This window comes from Saccopteryx leptura, chromosome 3 (genome assembly GCF_036850995.1).
Source record: "Saccopteryx leptura isolate mSacLep1 chromosome 3, mSacLep1_pri_phased_curated, whole genome shotgun sequence".
NCBI lineage: Eukaryota > Metazoa > Chordata > Mammalia > Chiroptera > Emballonuridae > Saccopteryx > Saccopteryx leptura.
Window position 1 is genome coordinate 258771686 of NC_089505.1, and position 19820 is coordinate 258791505.

Below are 19820 nucleotides of genomic sequence, written 5' to 3' on the forward strand. Positions count from 1 at the left end.
ATGCTTGATGTAATTTCAATCTTCCTGAATTTTTTGATGTTAGGTTTGTGTCCCAGCATATGATCTATCTTTGAGAATGTTCCATTCACACTGGATAAGAATGTATAATCTGACATTTTGGGATGAAATGTCCTATATATGTCTATTAGGTCCGTTTGGTCCAGTGTGTTGTTTAAGGCTATTTCTTTATCAATTTTCTGTTTGGATGATCTAGCGAAAGCCATCAATGGTGTGTTGAAATATCTAAGTATGATTGTGTTTTTGTCCGCTTCTATTTTTAGATCATTTAGTAGATGTCTTATATATTTTGGTGCTTCCTCGTTAGGTGCATATATATTAAGAAGGGTTATGTTTTCTTGATACAGTGTCCCCTTTATCATTATAAAATGTCCATCTTTGTTACTGGTTACCTTTGTTGTCTTGAAGTCAGCATTGCCAGATATGAATATGACTACATCTTTTCTTTGGATATTATTTGCTTGGAGAATTGTTTTCCAGCCTTTCACTTTAAATCTGCTTTAGTCCTTGCAGCTTAGCTATGTCTCTGGAAGGCAGCATAAGGTTGGGTTTTGCTTTTTGATGAAATCTGCTATTCTGTGCCTCTTTATTAGTGAGTTCAGTCCATGTATATTTAGGGTAATTATTGACACTTGAGGATTTTCTATAGTCATATTATGTTTTGTTTTCTGGTAGTTCTATGTCTTGTTTGGTTCTTCTCTTTTTTGTTTCTGTCAGTTTTTTGTTTGTTTGTTTTTTGGTGGTATTCCATACTTCTTTCTTCTGTTTCTTCTTTTTTAAGCTGTGTGTTTCAGTAGCCTTTTCATGGGTGGTAATCATTAGGTTATTAAGAGAAAAATGTTCATATGTACAAGAGTCCTTTGTCTTATCAGTGCTTCTGCATTCCATCCTCCTTTACTACTACAGATCTTTATCCTCTCCCCTTTTACATTATTGTTGTCACAGATAATCCTTGTTTTTATTGTGACCTTGTTGGAGCTTTTACTTGTAATTTTGACTTGTTTTGTTTTTTGTATCTGGTGGAATAACCCTCTTGAGTATTTTCTGCAGTGGGGGTTTTCTGGTGATAAATTCCCTCAGCTTCTGTATGTCTGTAAAAGTTTTCATTTCTCCTTCATATTTGAAGGATAACTTTGATAGATATAGTATTCTTGGCTGGTAATTCCTCTCTTTTAGTACTTTGAATGTTTGAGTCCACTCTCTTCTGGCTTGTAGAGTTTCTGCTGAGAAGTCTGATGATAACCTAATGGGATAGCCTTTATATGTCAGGTTCTTCTTTTCTCTACCTGCCTTGAGGATTTTTTCTTTGTCATAGAGTTTTGACAATTGTATTACAATGTGCCTTGGGGTAGGTCTGTTTGGGTTGCTGTAACTGGTCATTCTGTTTGCTTCCTGGATTCTAGGTTCTAATTTTTTCAATAGGCTTGGGAAATTCTCATCAATTATTTGTTTGAATAAGTTCTCCATTCCCTTCTCACTTTCTTCTTCTTCTGATATACCCATTATTCTTATATTGCTCTTTCTGATGAAGTCAGACAATTCTTGTAGAGTTCTCTCAGTTTTTTTAATTCATGAGTCTCTCTCTTATTCGTAGCATGTCTAGTTGCCTGTCTTTGATGTCACTGATTCTTTCCTCTATCTGGTTTGTTCTTTTAGCTAAACTTGCTACCTCAGTCTTCAATTAATGTATTGAGTTCTTCATCTCTGTTTTTAAAGTTTCAGTTTTCTTGGTGAGGTATTCATATTCATTAATTTGTTTTTTGAATTCATTAAGTTGCCTATTGGTGTTTTCTTGCATCTCACTGAGTATTTTCAGAACTTCAATTTTTAATTTTCTATCATTTAACTCCAAGGTTTCCATGTGATTGAATTTTTTTTCTGGATATTTTTTATTTTCCTTCTGAACTACCTCTCTTTCTTGGCAGCCATGGTATTTGAGTTCTTCTTTCTTGATGGCATTTGATAGTGGTATTGTTAAAAACTCTAACAACAACAACAAAAACTAAAGAAATGAATAATTAAAATAAAACAAAATACAATACAAAGTATAAAAATTTAAAAACTTATACCAAGTAAAGAAAAAACACACTGAAAGAAGATCAAAAACAAACAAAAAAATCAAAAACAAAATACCCCCAAAATAAAAAATATAAAAATTAAAGAAAATGAAATTCAAAAGAGGAAAAGATAAAAAAAAGAATAAGAAGGAAAAAAAATAAAATAACAAATTTTGCTTTTAAGAGTTTTTTCCATTAGGTGTTGTAATTTACAACTTTTAGCTCTGTGAAGTTCCTGGGCTATCTGTTGAGATGTTGGTGCCATAATGATGTAGATGGGCCATCATCGCAATGGTGGGTGGGGTATGTTGTGAGGGCTTTACAGCTTTGGCCTTACATTGTTAGCTATATGGCTTCAGCTTTCCATCTACAGCTTTAGCAATGGCAACCTCAGGCTTCTGGACGCTCCTTCCCATGTCTCAACAAACCTGGGTATTGGACATGGAACAACTCTTTTCTTTAGGACAGAAAGTGCCTCTGGATAACTAGGTGTGGCATTTGTCTCTGCTCCTCTTGGTACCATGATGTGAGCGAGGTGGTATGTGAGAGGCTAGGGCGTCACACTTTAACTTTCTGATGAGTGCAGGCTGTAGGCAGACAGCAGGAACACTGACCATGACCCCATTCTCTGGCTGCTTTGTTTTATCTCCTCCTCTGCCCTTCTATCTCACTGCTCCTCCTGGCAGAAGGACACCCAATCACTCTGAATTTTCCTCTCTGTACCCCTGAGACAAAATCCAGAGAGCCCAAATTTCCCTCCTCCTCATAGTCCAGCAGAGAGAAAAAAAACCCAGTCACTCCTGGTTTGTATCCTCACCTCTCCAAAACCCACTACAAATGTGTTTTTATCTCTCCCCCCCCCCTTTTAACTCTTTCCCACCTTTAGTGCATTTGTTGCGTGGATCTTTTGGGCATACCTCCAAGCCCAGCTGGGGTTCCTTTGCCTCATTATAGTTGTTTAAGTTGTTGAAATGTCAAGGAGAGAGATCAGAATTATTTCTCATACCACCATTACTCTGGCATCATCTCTGATTTTTACTTAAACATTTACTTAAAAGTGGGAGAAGGTGATATAAATGACAGACTTCTTCTCATGTCCAGTGGAATCTATGAGAAAATAAATTAATGCTTATCAGAACTGTATGAATATTCATTCAATATTTCTGGAGTTTCTGCTATATTTCTGGAATTGGTCTCAGCAGGCAACAACACACCTTGCTTGCAGGAAGCATACAATTTAGTCAGAGGAATTAATACATTTCCAATATAATTTAAAAACTTAGTAAGTGCCATATTTTAATAATGGAATGATTTAAGGGCAATGAGACTTCTGAGAAAAGAGAGATGGGTTTGAGCCAGCAGCAGCATTGGGGCTTTCATAGAAGAGCCCATATTTTAATTTAACATTGAAGGGTGTACAGGGTGGAATGAAGTTAGGTCCTCTGCATAACAGAAAAGAAGGAAATCAAAAGATCTGATGTCATTGCCTGGGCATTGTCAACAAAGAGTACAAGAGCCATTCTCTGGGTTATATTATTAGAGAAAGAAGAAAAAAACATGGACTAATGGCAAAACTCTAAGGGGGTTTAGTATGAAAGGAAAGGTATTGAAGAAGAAATGGTATACCAAATATAAGCTGTGCTATAATTTAATAATATAAATTTATGCTATATATAAAATTATATGTAGAGTAATATGCTTACACTATATTAATTTTGTATTCAATAATCTCAGTTTTGTTACAAAAGTATCATTGTTCTCAGTATCTTTTTTTATGTTCTAAGAGGTCTTTTCCATAATGCCTAACTTTACTTGTATATACAAGACATGCATTCTCTTTCTGTTTGACATATAAGACTAATTTTTTAAAATGTAACTCTTGAGTAAAAATAATATCTTTAAAGCTTAAATTTATAAACAAAAATGTTGTTGTATCCATGTGTAAATACATACATATACCTGATGATTGATTCAGCTAAATGTATCCTACTTAAATTAATTGCTTTTTACTTTGTCAATCCAAGGTAGGGAAATGACCAAATTATTTATTGTAAGTTGATTCACACATTTCAACAAGATTCAAGGGACAGAAATTCCTTGAATCAAATCTTCCCATAATATAATCAGATATATTGAAATGACCAGTACATAATCATATTTTTTCTGCATAGCAAATGAGCTTTTAGTTTTTTTCTTTCCATCAAGTCATCTATTTTACCTCTGGTCAACTACTGGTTACTGGACTGATGAATAAGAAACATATCTAGATGGTAAATCTTAAATAACTCCCATTTATGACATTTTTTTCATGTGACACATTTATATTTTAAGCTTATGATTCAGTCATGTCTATAGAAACAAAAGGAAATCAGAATAATTCAGTCATTAGATAATTTGGGCTCTAAATCAAAACCATGTACTCAAAAATGACATTTAAGCTTTAAACATCTAATTATTTAATTTCCTCAATTTAATTTCAAGTGTGTATTTAAGACAGAGAAGAGTTGAGAAAAACATCTATATGCTTTTACCAAAAAAACTTGGCTTATTCAGTTGAGGAAGGAATCAAAATAATTTATTTTCTCAATGAAATATGCACAGGTTGGTGCAATTTTCCTCTCCTCATTGACAGAGCAACAACAAAACACAGTCCTGGGAAATATGTTCAAATTCCAATCACTTATGACTTTGGTTGCTGCTGGACTTGATGAATATTTTTCAAAGAACTTCCCCAATTTCTAAGACATAGGATAATAGTTCTAAAAATACATTATTTTAGCCTGACCTGTGGTGGTGCAGTGGATGAAGCATTGATCTGGGACACTGAGGTGCCCAGTTCAAAACCCTGGGCTTACCTGGTTAAGGCACATATGGGAGTTGTTTCTTCCTGCTCCTTCCCCTTTCTCTCTCTCTCTTTTGCTCTCTCTCTCTCCTCTCTAAAAAAAAAAAAGAAAAGAAAAGAAAAGAAAAAAAATGTTAAAAAAATAAAAATACATTATTTTAAATATGTAATTTGGAATAGTTAATATCAGTTAATTCAATACTGTTTATTAGTTTATTTGTGTTGTGTTATTTATTTAGATATTTAGATATCCTGAGGTTTACATGGTGAGCTAAATATATTTGCTTTATCTTTCTGTTTCAGTCCTCTGGCCATAAATTATTTTGGCTGATTGCCCCATTTGAGCAAATTTTCTGTTTTAGTCTAATTCATACTATCATTTGAGGCTGCCCAAACAATACGTACTCCCAGGTCTCCAGTTCACCACCCCTTGCGTCTCTTCAGTCAGTTGGGAAACCCATCTACCTAGTCTCTGCCCACATTTGTTTTCATGCTATAGATAGATGGAGCCATTAATGGCTCTTCAATGTTATGAAAATTAGAGACTATTATAAAAGTTTCTTTGAAAATAGCTGTTTAACACCACAAAGAAGTTAGGTTAAAATTGTTTCAAAGTCTAAAATTAGTTACATTTTAAGCTAACTGCATATGCTTTTATTGTCTCTGATCTAAAATATAATCCCAGGAGGTTGTGAAAAGCATGCAAATTACACAAAGCTAATTTGCTCCAACAGCGATGCCTCCCATGCAGTTGGGAGGTCTATTAGAAATAGTGTATTCTCTGTTATTTGCATATTAATAGCACCTGCTGAAATACTTTGGGATTTACTTCCACTGCCAGTAGAGGGACAGGACTAAAATATAGTATATAAAATTCCTTTTATATCACTATGTTAGGTTATAAACCACATAGGATGGACTACGAATTCAGAATTAATAGGAGAGACTAGTGTGTTTATATTGCATATTGTATGTGATTATGTTTTTCTTGATGCTAAACTATAAATTGTTTAAGGGATTGCAAAACGGTGACTCTAAGCCTTATGACAGAAAGTATCTCCTCAAAAAAAAAAACAAACAAAGTCTTATGCACCAAATGGGAATATAGTTTCTCATGCATTTCTCTAAGAAACTAGAAAATTTAGCAAAGGAAAACCAGGCATTCTGATTAAAAATACAATGTGCAAAGATCCAGGTCTCTGAATAATTAAAACAGCAGAATTTTGTTGACTGGTAAGCAATTAAAATATAACCAATAGCAACTTGAAGGTTTTCTTCAAAATGTATTGTGTTTTTCTTCTGATTGTAAATATTCTACTTGCTTCTTTTCTTCCAACTCAAAATAAAAAGAGGCTGTACACATATGTAAAGTTGATGGTGTTTTGAAAGAAAAGATAGCTGCCTCTTTTCTTTAGCTAAGACAGGAAATTACCTTTAGTTCTAAGACTCACTTTTATTTTTTTTATTCTTATTTTTTTTGTATTTTTCTGAAGTTGGAAACGGGGAGGCAGTCAGACAGACTCCCGCATGCACCCGACCGGGATCCACCCAGCATGCCCACCAGGGGGCGATGCTCTACCCATCTGGGGTGTTGCTCTGTTGCAACCAGAGCCATTCTAGTGCCTGAGGCAGAGGCTATGGTGCCATCCTCAGCGCCCAGGCCAACTTTGTTCCAATGGAGCCTTGGCTGCGGGAGGGGAAGAGAGAGACAGAGAGGAAGGAGAGGGGGAGGGTGGAGAAGCAAATGGATGCTTCTCCTGTGTGCCCTGGCCAGGAATAGAACCTGGGACTCCTGCACGCCAGGCCAATGCTCTACCACTGAGCCAACTGGCCAGGGCCCTAAGACTCACTTTTAAAACATAGGACTGCCAGAAAAAAAGCTGCACTATAAAGACAACAGCCTCCAAAACTAACCTAACCAAACATACTCATATTTTCCTAGCTCTCTGCCTTTCTCCTGTTAGTACATCTAAGTGAAATACCCTCCTCATCCTGTTGACTTGCAACTGTACCTGTAACTCAACCCTGATCTCAAAGTTTGGCTGGGAAGGAATAAAAGAAAAATTGAGAGAAAGGTAAAATACTAGGAAGGTGTTTACAGAAATGCTTGACTGAGAAGAGAAGACATGGAGATTTTCAAAGTGTGACATTAAGCCTTGCATAGCGGATTAATTCCCTTATTTTGTATCATGTAATAATTAGAATGATTGAACATGTTATGTACCAGCACTGTTTTAAGTTAAAGATAATAGCTCATTTAATCTTTACTACAACCCTAACAAGTAGGTATTATTATTATTATTCCCTGACACCCCCCACACACCACCACTTACAGTGTGGAAACAGAGTAACAGATTGAAATGATAAAATTAGTAAGTGATGCAGCAAGGTTCCAAGCCTAGGTTTGCTAAATTTGGTCTCTCTCTCTCTCTCTCTCTCTCTCTCTCTCTCTTTCTTTTGTGACAGAGACAGAGAGAGTCAGAGAGAAGGACAGATAGGGACAGACAGGAAGGGAGAGAAATGAGAAGCATTGATTCTTTGTTGTGACTCCTTAATTGTTTGTTGATTGCTTTCTCATATGGGCCTTGACTGGGGGCTATAGCAGAGCGAATGACACCTTGCTCAAGTCAGCCTTGGGTCCAAGCTGGTGAGCCTTGTTCAAACCACATGAGCCGGTGCTCAAGCCAGCTACATCAGGCTCTCAACCCTGGGTCTTCTAGGTCCTAATCCAAAGCTCTACCCACTGCGCCACCACCTGGTCAGGCCGGTCATACTCTTAACTCTTTCCTTATAGGGTAGTCTTGTTTTAATTGTGACATCTACTTCTTGTTTTTTGTTGTTATATGCAAGTATTCTAGAAATAGCATTTCTCATATTGTCATGGAGAGTTTCTATTTTAGAAACTTATGAGGGTTATTTTGTGATTTTTTCCAAATATAAATATTCAAAGAGTATAATTCTTTTTCATATATCTTCAGAACTAAACTTTGAGACTGGTTAGTTGAAATGAACTTATTCTCACTTTAAGCCATTCATTTGGATTAGCCCAGCCCTAGGGAAGGACAAAGGGAGACTCAATGCTGTTGAAGGTTTGACACACCACTTGCTTGAGTGGAATTCTCTCTCAGGAAAAAAAAAAAAAGTTATCCTTCAAAGTTATCTCTCAGCAAAAGTATAGGCCCAACCTAACTAGCAAAAGAACAAAGATCTCTGCTTTACCAAAATCTGTGTTCTAAATTTATGTCATGGAATTTTCCTTTCACTAAGAAACCGACTGAACCTCAGTGTCAGAGTTTTGCTTTTCACAGTGTTGGTTCTCTAGTTTCTCAGCTCACAGCAGATAAAAACAATGCACTAGCTAAGCTGTGGCAGGAGAATTGCTACACTAGCTGGTATAGATACTAGCCACTGTCATGAACTCTCATATTTACTGTCATAACCAACACAAGTTTATATTTTACCCAGATGCAGTTCAAAGTGATGTTCTTTGTTGATGTATAGTCTATGACCAGGTCAGCCAGGGACTTGGGTTCCTTCCACTTCACCACTTCATCATTTCCTAAAGTATTGGTGTCTTCTTCTGTTTTCTCTACACCCAACTGGCACCCATGAGAAACTATGATGGACCTCCAGCTTTGGGTTGATTTAGCAGAGGTCTTGAAGTAATGTACATCATATCTGCCCACACCCCATTCTGCAAGATTCTGTTATCTGGCCATCCCTAACTGCAAGGAAGGCTGAGTAAACATTCTAAATTAGTGCCTAAAAGAAAAAAAGCCTGACTAGGTGGTGGCTCAGTGGATAGAGTGTCAGACTGGGACGCGGAAGACCTAAATTTGAAATCCCAAGGTCACAGGCTTGAGCACAGGCTCACCTGGTTTGAGCAAGGCTCACCAGCTTGAGCCCAGGGTCACTGGCTTGAGCAAGGGGTTACTAGGTCTGCTGTAGCCCTCATGTCAAGGCACATATGAGAAAGCAGTGAATGAACAACTAAGGTGCTGCAACAAAGAATCGATGTTTCTCATCTGTATCCTTTCCTATCTGTCTGTCCGTATTTGTCCCACTCTCTGTCACAAAACAAACAAACAAAGAAAACAAAAAAAGAAAAGAAAAGAAAAGAAACAAGAAAAGGAAAAGAAACCTGGCATATGGCATGGTCTCTGCCAGTGGTACTTCTGGAGTGGTGCTCATAAGATCAGGAGATGAGGGGAGACACCGAAGCTGATTCTATGGAGGCAGATAGGAACTGTTTTAGGCTTGTAGGGATCCATTTAATTCTTGGCGTCTGTCAAATATTTATATTGTTGTCATTTAACAACTCTATAAAAATATAAAAACCATTCTTAGCGCCAGGGCTTTCTACAAACTGGTGACTGGCAAGATGTGGCCTGAGTGCTATAGTGCTGAGCCCCTACTCGGAGAAAGACAGTTCGGTTCCCTATGTCAAGTTAGCACAATGACAGAGAATTCTCTGAGCTCATGAGAATCACACAATTTTGAAGAACAGAAAGCCTTTGAGAATCACCTAGACAAATGTCTTACACTGTAGTAAGTGAATGAGGACCAATAAAATAGAGTCAGCTAAAGAAATCAGGTCTATCTTTTTGTGAAGATAAATGTTAGCATTAGAAGCTGATAATTTAAAGAAAGAGTTTATGGAAGCTTTATGATTGGAGGAGATAATTTGCTGTATTCATGGGTGGATTATTAATTGTATTATAACCAGCATATTATGCCAGCCTCCTTAACTTGCAAATACTTGGAAATTGACTATACAGTTTGTTAACCATTTGAAGGGAATAAAGAATAAGATTGGCACCACAGAAGAAAAATATCAAGTGAAACAAAAATCACAAGGCTAAAAGGTAAGTTTTGGAAATACTGGGTCTTGTCAACAGCATAAATTTTGTAAGTTGAATAGATATGGAAGAATATATAAAGAGAAGATTTGGTATATTGGGGAACATATAAATACAAATAAATGCATATTGAAAAAATAGAATGACTAACAAAAATAAAATGAAAGAAATAATTTTCAGTACATACAATAAAGGATTATAATCCTAAATATATAAACAACCAAAGACATTAAAGAAGAAAATAATAAACTATATGAACAAAGTATATGATCAATTTACCATGCTTGTCTTACCAGTGGGGCCCTTGAATGTATACTTGAGTAAAGTGACCTCTAGTAGCTTTTATCTAGATGTAGATAATAACCTCCTGGAAGGAGGCTTTTGCCTTTCATTTCTCCTGAGTTAAGACACGGATATATGTTAAGTGATATGAGCCAGTCAGAGAAAGACAAATACCATGTGACCTCACTGATATGTGGAATTTAATGAGCACAATAAACTGATGAACAAAATAGAAACAGAGTCATGGACACATGAAACAGACTGACAGCGGTGAGAGGGGAAGAAGGTGGGGGGACGGGATGCAGGAAGGTGAAGGGATTAGCCAAAAATCACGTATCCAGAACACGTAGACACAGACAACAGAGTGGTGATAGCCGGAGGGAAAGGGGGTCGGGGCTAGGTGGAGGTGGGCAAAGCAGGAAAAATGGGTATGAAGAGACTTTGCTTGGGGTGGAGGCGGAGGGTAGAGGGCTCATGATGCCGTATGCAGATGATGTTTTATTGAGTTGCACAATTGAAACCAGTACGGTTTTGCAAATCAATGTCATCCCAATAAATTCAATTAACAATAATAAAAAAAGATACGGCTATAGACTTGTAGAAATAGATGCACGTAGTTTTGGTTAAGGGACCCAATCTTCATGGAAGTAGGCTTAATCATCTATGGATTTCTTAAGCGTTAAGTCTAGAGGGAATTTCAGAATTCATCTACTGCAGTGGTTCTCAAATTCAGTACGCATGACCATCATCTTGGAAACTTGTTTAAACTGCAGGTTTTTGGAGCCTATCAAGGGTAATAAATTCCAATCTCTGAGGATGAACCCCCTGAAGATCCTTTTAGAACAAGCTCCCCTGTGCTCCTGGGACAGGCGGTTCTCAGACTTTTGTTTGAGAGTCCCTGAGCCAGAACATTTACACGTGAGGAGATGAATGTCCACAGGCATGCTGTGATCTGCCTCAGAGAAGTCCGCTTACAAGGTCTAGGACAAGACCAAGTTTAAGGGTATGAGCTAGTGATGTTCTCACTACACAGCCATACTTCTGAGAATTATTTCCATTCTCTCAGCTTAGGCTCTTAAACTCTCAACCTTTTGTTTTCTCTGCTCCGTGTGCAGTGGTGAGATTCAGCCGGTTTACACCGGTTTGGCAGAACTAATACCTAATTTTTGGTTGAGTTCGATGAACCGGTTGTTAAAATAGCACTTGTAATCAGGGTTCTCTCTCAGGTGCGTGCCTGGGCAGCCACCCAATGTGGAAATCACAAAGTTACATTCCTTACTCTTTTTAACAGTCATCTGAGCAACAGCGTATTCTAAGTGCCCATAGTAATGTTCATTCCATCTGCAGGTGAAAAAATTGTGAGGACACCAATCAAGAAGCAATATGGAAATATCTTAAATAACAGTTGTATTGTTTTTTTGTCAGGTATTATTTAATGTCTTTTCATTAATATTTTTAAACTTTCTTATAATCCATTTGTGTATATCTCTTATTGTTCTTATTTAACTATTAAATGCATAAAATAATAAACGACCTTTTGGTATATTATCTTTTTATATTTAAAACAGTCATTAGGTAGAGAACCTGTTGTTAAAGTATTTGAATCCCACCACTGCCTGTATGTAATGCTGCCTCTCTCCCAGCAGTAGGCTTTTTAATGTGGGGAGGGTCAGGTAACCTTTCAGGATTCATAGAGGCATCTCTGAGGGGAGCTGAGCCTGTGACCCGGACCAGCCTGACCTGTCCATCAGGGTGCACCCAGTGAGTGGACCTGAATATGCAGGGACTTCCTTACCCAGATAATCACTGTGCCTGGAGAAGCAGGCTTTTCCAAGCTGGCACATTTCTATCAGGCAGCCATAAGAAGCTGGTAATTTTTATTTATTGTCTGCAGTTCATGGCAGCCAGTATTTTACCACCTGCACATCTAAAAAAGAAGGGGAAGAAAAGCACACCAATATTCTCAAAATGTTTATATTCCAGGAGAGTGTATTTCAGAGAGGGAGGTCATGGTGTGTATATTTTATTGTGTGGGAAAGAATCCTCAGTGGCCGTGCAGCTGGAAAAATAATGGAAGCTCGGGGTACTGTCTTTTGTGACAAAGTTTCCTCTAGTAAGTTACAATTATAACGTAGAAAATGATACCTTAGACGCCAACTAATTTGTGAATCCTGGGAAATGGCATTCAATGATTCCTCATCAGGACAGCAGAACCTGATCTACAAAAATTTGGGCCTCAGCGGGAGGCTGTTTGCAAAGAGTGATTTGCATTTCAATTGTAAGTCCGGCACAACCTTTAAATCTTGGCTGCCACACTATCACAATGGAATTTTTTTTTCTCCCTTCATGCAGGACTTAGAGAAGAAAAAAGAATATTACCGCACATCAATTCCACTACCACGTACAATAAAATATAGGTGATTTTCTTTCAATGAACAATTATATAAAATTTTTACAATTCCAGGGGAAATACTATTCCTTGTGTAGGAGCTGTCCCCACACCATTCCTTAGCTCATAAGCACTGCGTCTTTTTCCTCCCCTTTTTCCTATAAAATTCCAAATGTTTAACAAATGTAGCGTCTCTGTTATTTGATTTCAATTAATGAAAAAATAAAGTAAAGCACACAAAAACAGAAAACAACAACAACAGAACCTCACTTATTTATTAGAATTTGTTTTCTCTAAGGCAAGTCATTGCTGGACTACTGAGGCTCTCCCTGCCCCAAGCTGAGCCTTTCACGTGATTCAATAGTCCTACTGTGAGGTTTTTTTCTCCCTCTCCCCTCCTTTTTTTAGAGGATTTGGATAACACTCCTCTAAATCATGGGCTGATTTCTCTCTTGGGTGTGACTCACTGTAGCAAAATGGAATGGGTTCGGCATCCCACTACATCCAAGGGTGTGATGTTGTCCCATCAGAAACATGGGTCCCTGGGCAGCAGCCCAGTGGGCCAGGAAGGAGCAAGATGAAAATGACTCCTCTTTTGATACAGAAAATCTCACCCAACAGAGGAACCAAGTGGCACTAGGAGAAGTGGAAGAACAGTTTATTACACGGGTGGGCCCAGAGGAGTTAGGACTCCAAAGTCTGAACCCCGACTGGCTATCTTTGAAGATTTTTATAGATTACAGGAGAGGAACTTGAGTGGGGAATTTCCAGTACATTCCGACATATGTTGCTCTGCAAGCAGGATGTACAGAAGCGGAAGGCGTGGCTAGGTAATCAGCTTTGTGGTCCATTGCTTACATTTTTCTTTCTTTTCACTATGCCATATTTAATATGTATATTAGAAGTTAGCTTTAACTTTAAACTTTGTACATTTCTCTATCATTGTCAAGAATTTAAATTATCTGTAAATCTATAAATTCATCTCTCAGTACTGCCCTCCAGGTGGCCAGTGACCTAAAGATCACACCTCTGACGCTGGGTCCTTAGTGCGCTTCAGAATCACCCAACTTCTCGGGCAACTACTCAGCTGAATACTCATCCTTCTGGAGATTTCGTTTTCATTTTCAGAACTCTACTTTCTTTGGCTTCTCCTGGATTTTTTTTTTTTTTTTTTTTTTTTGTATTTTTCTGAAGCTGGAAATGGGTAGAGACAGTCAGACAGACTCCTGCATGCGCCCGACTGGAATCCACCCGGCACGCCCACCAGGGGGCGATGCTCTGCCCCTCCGGGGCGTCGCTCTGCCGCAACCAGAGCCACTCTAGCGCAAGGAGCCATCCCCAGCACCCGGGCCATCTTTGCTCCAATGGAGCCTCGGCTGCGGGAGGGGAAGAAAGAGACAGAGAGGAAGGGGGAGGTGGAGAAGCAGATGGGCGCTTCTCCTGTGTGCCCTGGCCGGGAATCGAACCCAGGACTTCTACACGCCAGGCCGACGCTCTACCACTGAGCCAACCGGCCAGGGCCTCTCCTGGATTTTTGAATTCCTTCTTACTCCTCAGCGTACTCCTCCTTGTTGCCATTTCTAAGTGCTGGCGAGTCTCAAGAGCCAGTCTTTAGACATATTGTCTCCTGAATCTGCACCCTCTCCCTGGATTCTCTCAACCAGTCCCCTCGCTTCACATACCCTCTATACTCTGATGGATCCCAGGCATTGATCTTCAGTTCAACTGCTCCCGATCTCCAGTAGAATCATCCTCTAACGCCAGTTGCCTTCCTAGTTCTAACTCTCCCACACGTTAGCTTCTTTCTCCGTTTTCCTCATGACAGTAATTGGCTCTACCATTTATTTACCCAGTAACCCAGGGTCAAGGTGATGGGGAGTGGGAGCATCTTAACTTCTCTCTTTGATTTCCTCTCACCATCACATTCCCCATCCAATTCAAGAGTAGGTCCTGTTCATCTGGATTACTACCTACACCTTTAAAATCAGCCATGGTCTCATTTTCTTTTCTTCTAATTGTTGCTGAAATACTAAACTCAATCCTGCCTTAGGACCTTAGTGCATTTCCTGGAATGTCCTTCCTCTGAATGACCATACTGTTTTCAGAAGATCTGTCTACATATGATCTCCTAAGAGAGCATTTACAAAAACACCATAGCTAAACTATATAGTAGCAATTTCTCCTCTTGCCTGTCCGTCAATGCTCTTACCCTGGTTTATTCTTCTTTGTTGCATGTATCATAGTAATTAACTATATTATATATTTATATACTTGTTTTTGTTTTGTGTTTTTTTTTTATAAATAAATTTTTATTTTAATGGGGTGACATCAATAAATCAGGGTACATATATTCAAAGAAAACATTTCCAGGTTATCTTGTCATTTAGTTCTGTTGCATACCCATCACCCAAAGAGAGATCGTCCTCCGTCACCCTCTATCCAGTTTTCTTTGTACCACTCCCCCTCCCCCTCCCCCTCTCCCTCCTCCCCTACCCCCAACCCCCGTAACCACCCCACGCCTGTCCATGTCTCTTAGTCTCGTTTTTATGTCCCACCAATGTATGGAATCCTGCAGTTCTTGTTTTTTTTCTGATTTTTTTCTTGTTTGTTTATTTCACTCCGCATAATGTTATCAAGATTCCACCATTCTGCCCTGGCCGGTTGGCTCAGCAGTAGAGCGTCGGCCTGGCATGCGGGGGACCTGGGTTCGATTCCCGGCCAGGGCACATAGGAGAAGCGCCCATTTGCTTCTCCACCCCCACCCCCTCCTTCCTCTCTGTCTCTCTCTTACCCTCCCGCAGCCAAGGCTCCATTGGAGCAAAGATGGCCCGGGCGCTGGGGATGGCTCCTTGGCCTCTGCCCCAGGCGCTAGAGTGGCTCTGGTCGCGGCAGAGCGACGCCCCAGAGGGGCTGAGCATCGCCCCCTGGTGGGCAGAGCATCGCCTCTGGTGGGTGTGCTGGGTGGATCCCGGTCGGGCGCATGCAGGAGTCTGTCTGATTGTCTCTCCCCATTTCCAGCTTCAGAAAAATACAAAAAAAAAAAAAAAAGATTCCACCATTCTGCTGTAAGTGATCCGATGTCATCATTTCTTCTAGCTGAATAGTATACCCTGGTGTATATGTGCCCCATCTTCTTTATCCAGTCTTCTATTTTTTTTACAGTGATTAAAAGCCTTTAAGCAAACTCTTGGCCAATACAGCAAGAATCCATAAAAGAGTAGTGTCCTTAACATGTTCACCAAGTCCAAGTTGGCCCCATCACCATGCCAAATTCCTGAAAAATGCAACCCAACCACAGTTCAGTCTGTTAGGAGCTGTCACAGGGAGCAGGAGTCCAGGAAAAGTCCTCATGGCACTGGAATTGTTGTCACCATTCTATACTTTGCAGCTCATGTCCAAGTCCCAATGACCGCTGCTTCTAGCTGGTAATGATTCAGGTAGACTGGAAAGGCCATTTGCAGCATGCGTGGATATGGAGCTTCTGTTCTCCTCTGCCTGGAGAGATGAGACCAGGTTGCTTTTCCCTGGAGCTCTGCAACTGTGGCATGGTAAAGAGAACCTTGGGATACACTAAGCTGGGTGGCAAAGGTAGATTCATAATAAAAGTTGGCAAAAGAGGGAAAGAGAGCTCTAAATTAGGAGTAGGTCCTGGCCTGAAATATGAGTGGGGTATTGAGGTAGGAGGGATAAAGGAAACACTATATATTAAGCAAAGCAGCAGAAAATAGGACTATCAACACCTACAACAGAGATCTTTGAGGGAAGAATAAAAAACCTGACTATTCAGGCAAAACATAGTTAAGTGGCCCTTGTGCAAATGAGATCAGTTTACCTGCTTCTTGGAAGAAATACCCTAGGCTCGTCCACAGTGTCGCAAATGGGGCCGACGGCCCTGGGCACCTTCAGCCTTCAGTGGCTAACCCCAGCATTCTGGGCAAGGTTAGGTCATAGGTGGCTGGAGCACGGCTGGAAGAGACTGAACCCTCCCTTATATACTTGTTTACTGTCTATTCACATGCTAGGTTGTAATTCAGGCAAGAACTGGTATGCATTGTTTTTAGCCAAAACTTTAGCACAGTATAGCTCCTGATTCACAATAGGCGTTCAATAAATAGTACTTATTTAGTGTTAAATGAACTTTAATATGATTTTATTTTTTCACTGCATAATTTCTTTGAAATGATTTATATATTTTTGCCAATTAATCATTAGCATTTTATACTCATCATTAGCACTTTAGTTTAAGAAGTTTTTTTATATTTGCCTTAAGTCTTTATAACAATAAATAGTAGTTATTTAAACTTAAGTTCAAATGTTATTTACTGCTTTTGTTCTATATCATGAGTTCTCTATTTTTAAATTTTTTACTGAAATTATGTTTATCTTTCTTTCTTTCTTTTTTTTTTTTTTTTTTGTTAAGTGAGTGGCAGGGAGGCAGAAACAAACTCCTGCATGTGCCTGACTGGGATCCAACGACCAAGTCTACTCTCAGGTAATATTCTGCCTGTCTGGGCCACTGCTCCATTGCTTGGCAACTGAGCTATTTGAGCACCTGAAGTGAGGCCATGTAGCCATCCTCAGTGCCTGGGTCAACTTTGCTCAAAGCATTCGAGCCATGGCTGCAGGAGTGGAAGAGAAAGAGAAGGTGGGGAGGGGTAGAGAAGCAGATGGTTACTTCTCCTGTGTGCCCTGACCAGGAACCAAACCTGGGACTTCCACATGTCGGGCGGACACTCTAACCCTGAGCCAACTGGCCAGAGCTATGTTTACCTTTCAATTGGAGTAGTTGACTCAGTATTTGCAAAATGTCACAATTTTTTAAAAAAATACAATATAATTATTGTATTATGGGTGATATGTAATATACAGCATTTGAAACAAGCTCAAACTGAACTCTGGGTTACAACCCTGTGTAAATGCTGATGTTCTCCAGAACAACAGAGTTTCGGGTTGTTGATCTGTACCCTGGTCAATCAGTCCTACCCGAAGCTGGCTACATTTTTCAGTTTTCCAATCTCCTCCCTTACTGCCCCACTCTCTGACTTCCCTCTCTCTTCACATTGCTAAATTTACTGGAGCTGGAAAACTAGAAAACTTGTATTCTGTGTCCAGAATACACATTAATACTTGATGATTGAGGGCTAGTGCTGTGCTTTATGTGAAGGAACTCTGCTTAATTGCTGTCTCTGGGTGGTCTCCTTGGTTATCAGAGTGACTGCGCAGAGGCAGGCATTCTTGTGCATTTGTTTAATCTTGAGGAGCCCAAACTTGTGTTCCTGGGACCCTGAGGCAAAAGTTTCTCATCAGACGTTGTTCCCAGATCGTGGATCACATTGGTTCATGACTGAGTCTCAACCAGGACTCAAAAGACAGCAGCTTTCTTAGAAAAAAATTTCTTTTTCTTTTTTTTTTTCCTTTTCATTTTTTTTGCATGTAGTAATCTGGGGCACATAATGTTAAAAAAAAACCAAAATACAAAACTCCAACTAACATTTTTTTCAAAGATAGACAATAAGGTCCCTTCCTCCCCTGCCCTACACACAGAAAATATCACCCACAATATTCAGGGACCTGCAGTAGAACCCCTTCTTCCACTGCAGCCGGTGGGAGAAGCGATCCCCCATCCACCGTGTGTGGCGCCCTGATCCATGGGTGTCACACAGTTTCTACTTGAGCCCGGGCTCGGTAGGCCCTTGGGGCACCAATCTTGTCCCTCCTCTGATAAATTCTACTTATTACTCTGTACTGTGTACATTCACCAAGCTAGATAAATGAAGAGTAATAATAACTGTTATTTTTACACCAAGTGTTATCAAATCAGAAATCTGACACCTAGTAATTTAATATATATGTTTTTCCCACATATCTTTATTGCTGTTTGGCTAGATAGAAAATGCGGGGAGATTGGAAACCAACGGTAAATATTTCTACAGCCTTAATGGCAAATGCTTTTTCTTTTCTTTATTACCTTGCTCCACTTACTTCATTCCATAGTTTCCAGGGCTCGTATTCCCTGTTTTTTTCTCCTTTCAAAGTTCCCTTCTGGAGGAAGCCTTTTCTGATTCCCAATCCATTTCTGTCTGCTTTTTACCATTGCACAGTTCCTCAATGGTTACCCTGCTTTGCAGAGTATTAATTCAATCTCTTGAACGTTATTTATTGTTGAACTGGCCCAGATGAGAGAACCCAGCTAACCTGGGTGTGAATCAGCCCTCCTATTTCAATTCAGTTGGACCTGAGGCATATTGCTGAAGCTTTCTCAGCCTGGTTTCCTTATCTGCCAATTAGAAATAATAATACCCACCTCTCATTGTAAACATACTGGGAAGATTAAATTATATCATGAAAATGTTCCTGTTCTTAACTAAACATATTTTCCTTTCCTTTTACTTTGGCAATGGTACTAAACCTTTTTTTTTTTGGATGTGAATATGGTCCTGTCCCAGTTAAGTTGTAAAAAGTTGTCAAGTTTCTCAGGGCAGACTGTATCATCATTTAAAAAGTGCAAAACAACAAATGTATAAAGAGGATTTCCTAGTGTAAGGCTTGTGACAGAACCAGAATTAGCGGGAAGGTGGAGAGAGAGAAAAAGGAAGAAAAGAAAATAAGATAAAACAAACTCTCTTGCACTCCAAAAGCTTGCCATGTATTTGGGGTAATGAATGATGTAAATATTTACACAAAATATTTAAATAACCCAAAACCACAAGAGATGCCATGGCAAAAAATAAAAAAAGAAAAGAAAAAGGGAAAGAAAAGAAAGAGTAATTGTAATCAAATGGCAGAGGACAACCAGGGCCCTTCATGTAAAAGGGTCCTGGCAGGTTTTAGAGTGTGGCATGGTAACTGGTGCGTCTGAGTCAGCGAGCAGATTTGATAGATGATGAGAAGAGGAGTCCGCCATTTATGATGAGATGATTTATGAGTGGCCTACCACAGATGTGGAATTATTCTAAAACAAATATAAATAAATATAAGTTAAGGCAAGAGTCTACTGTGGTTTCAGGGACCAGTTCTGATGTTTTGGACTATGCCTTTAATAATTTCTTTTAAAGTTCTCAGCTCATGCACTCTAACATTTATTTCCTTCACCTGTTACTGGGTCCAAATTATGGCCTCATACAGAGGACTTCCAATCAACAGTCCCCAATAAGTACAGAAACTTCACTTATCTGAGGAGCCAAATGAAACCCTCTGTCCCTCAATCTGATGGATTGCTCAACAATTGATTTCACTGAATTAAAAGTTGTTGATTATTTCTCACATTTGAATTATCTTGCCAAAATATATGCCATGCCCCACAAATATGTAGTTCCCAGTCCTAAAATTTGGGAGTTATAAACAAAGGAATACATCAACTCTTGGGCTATTCA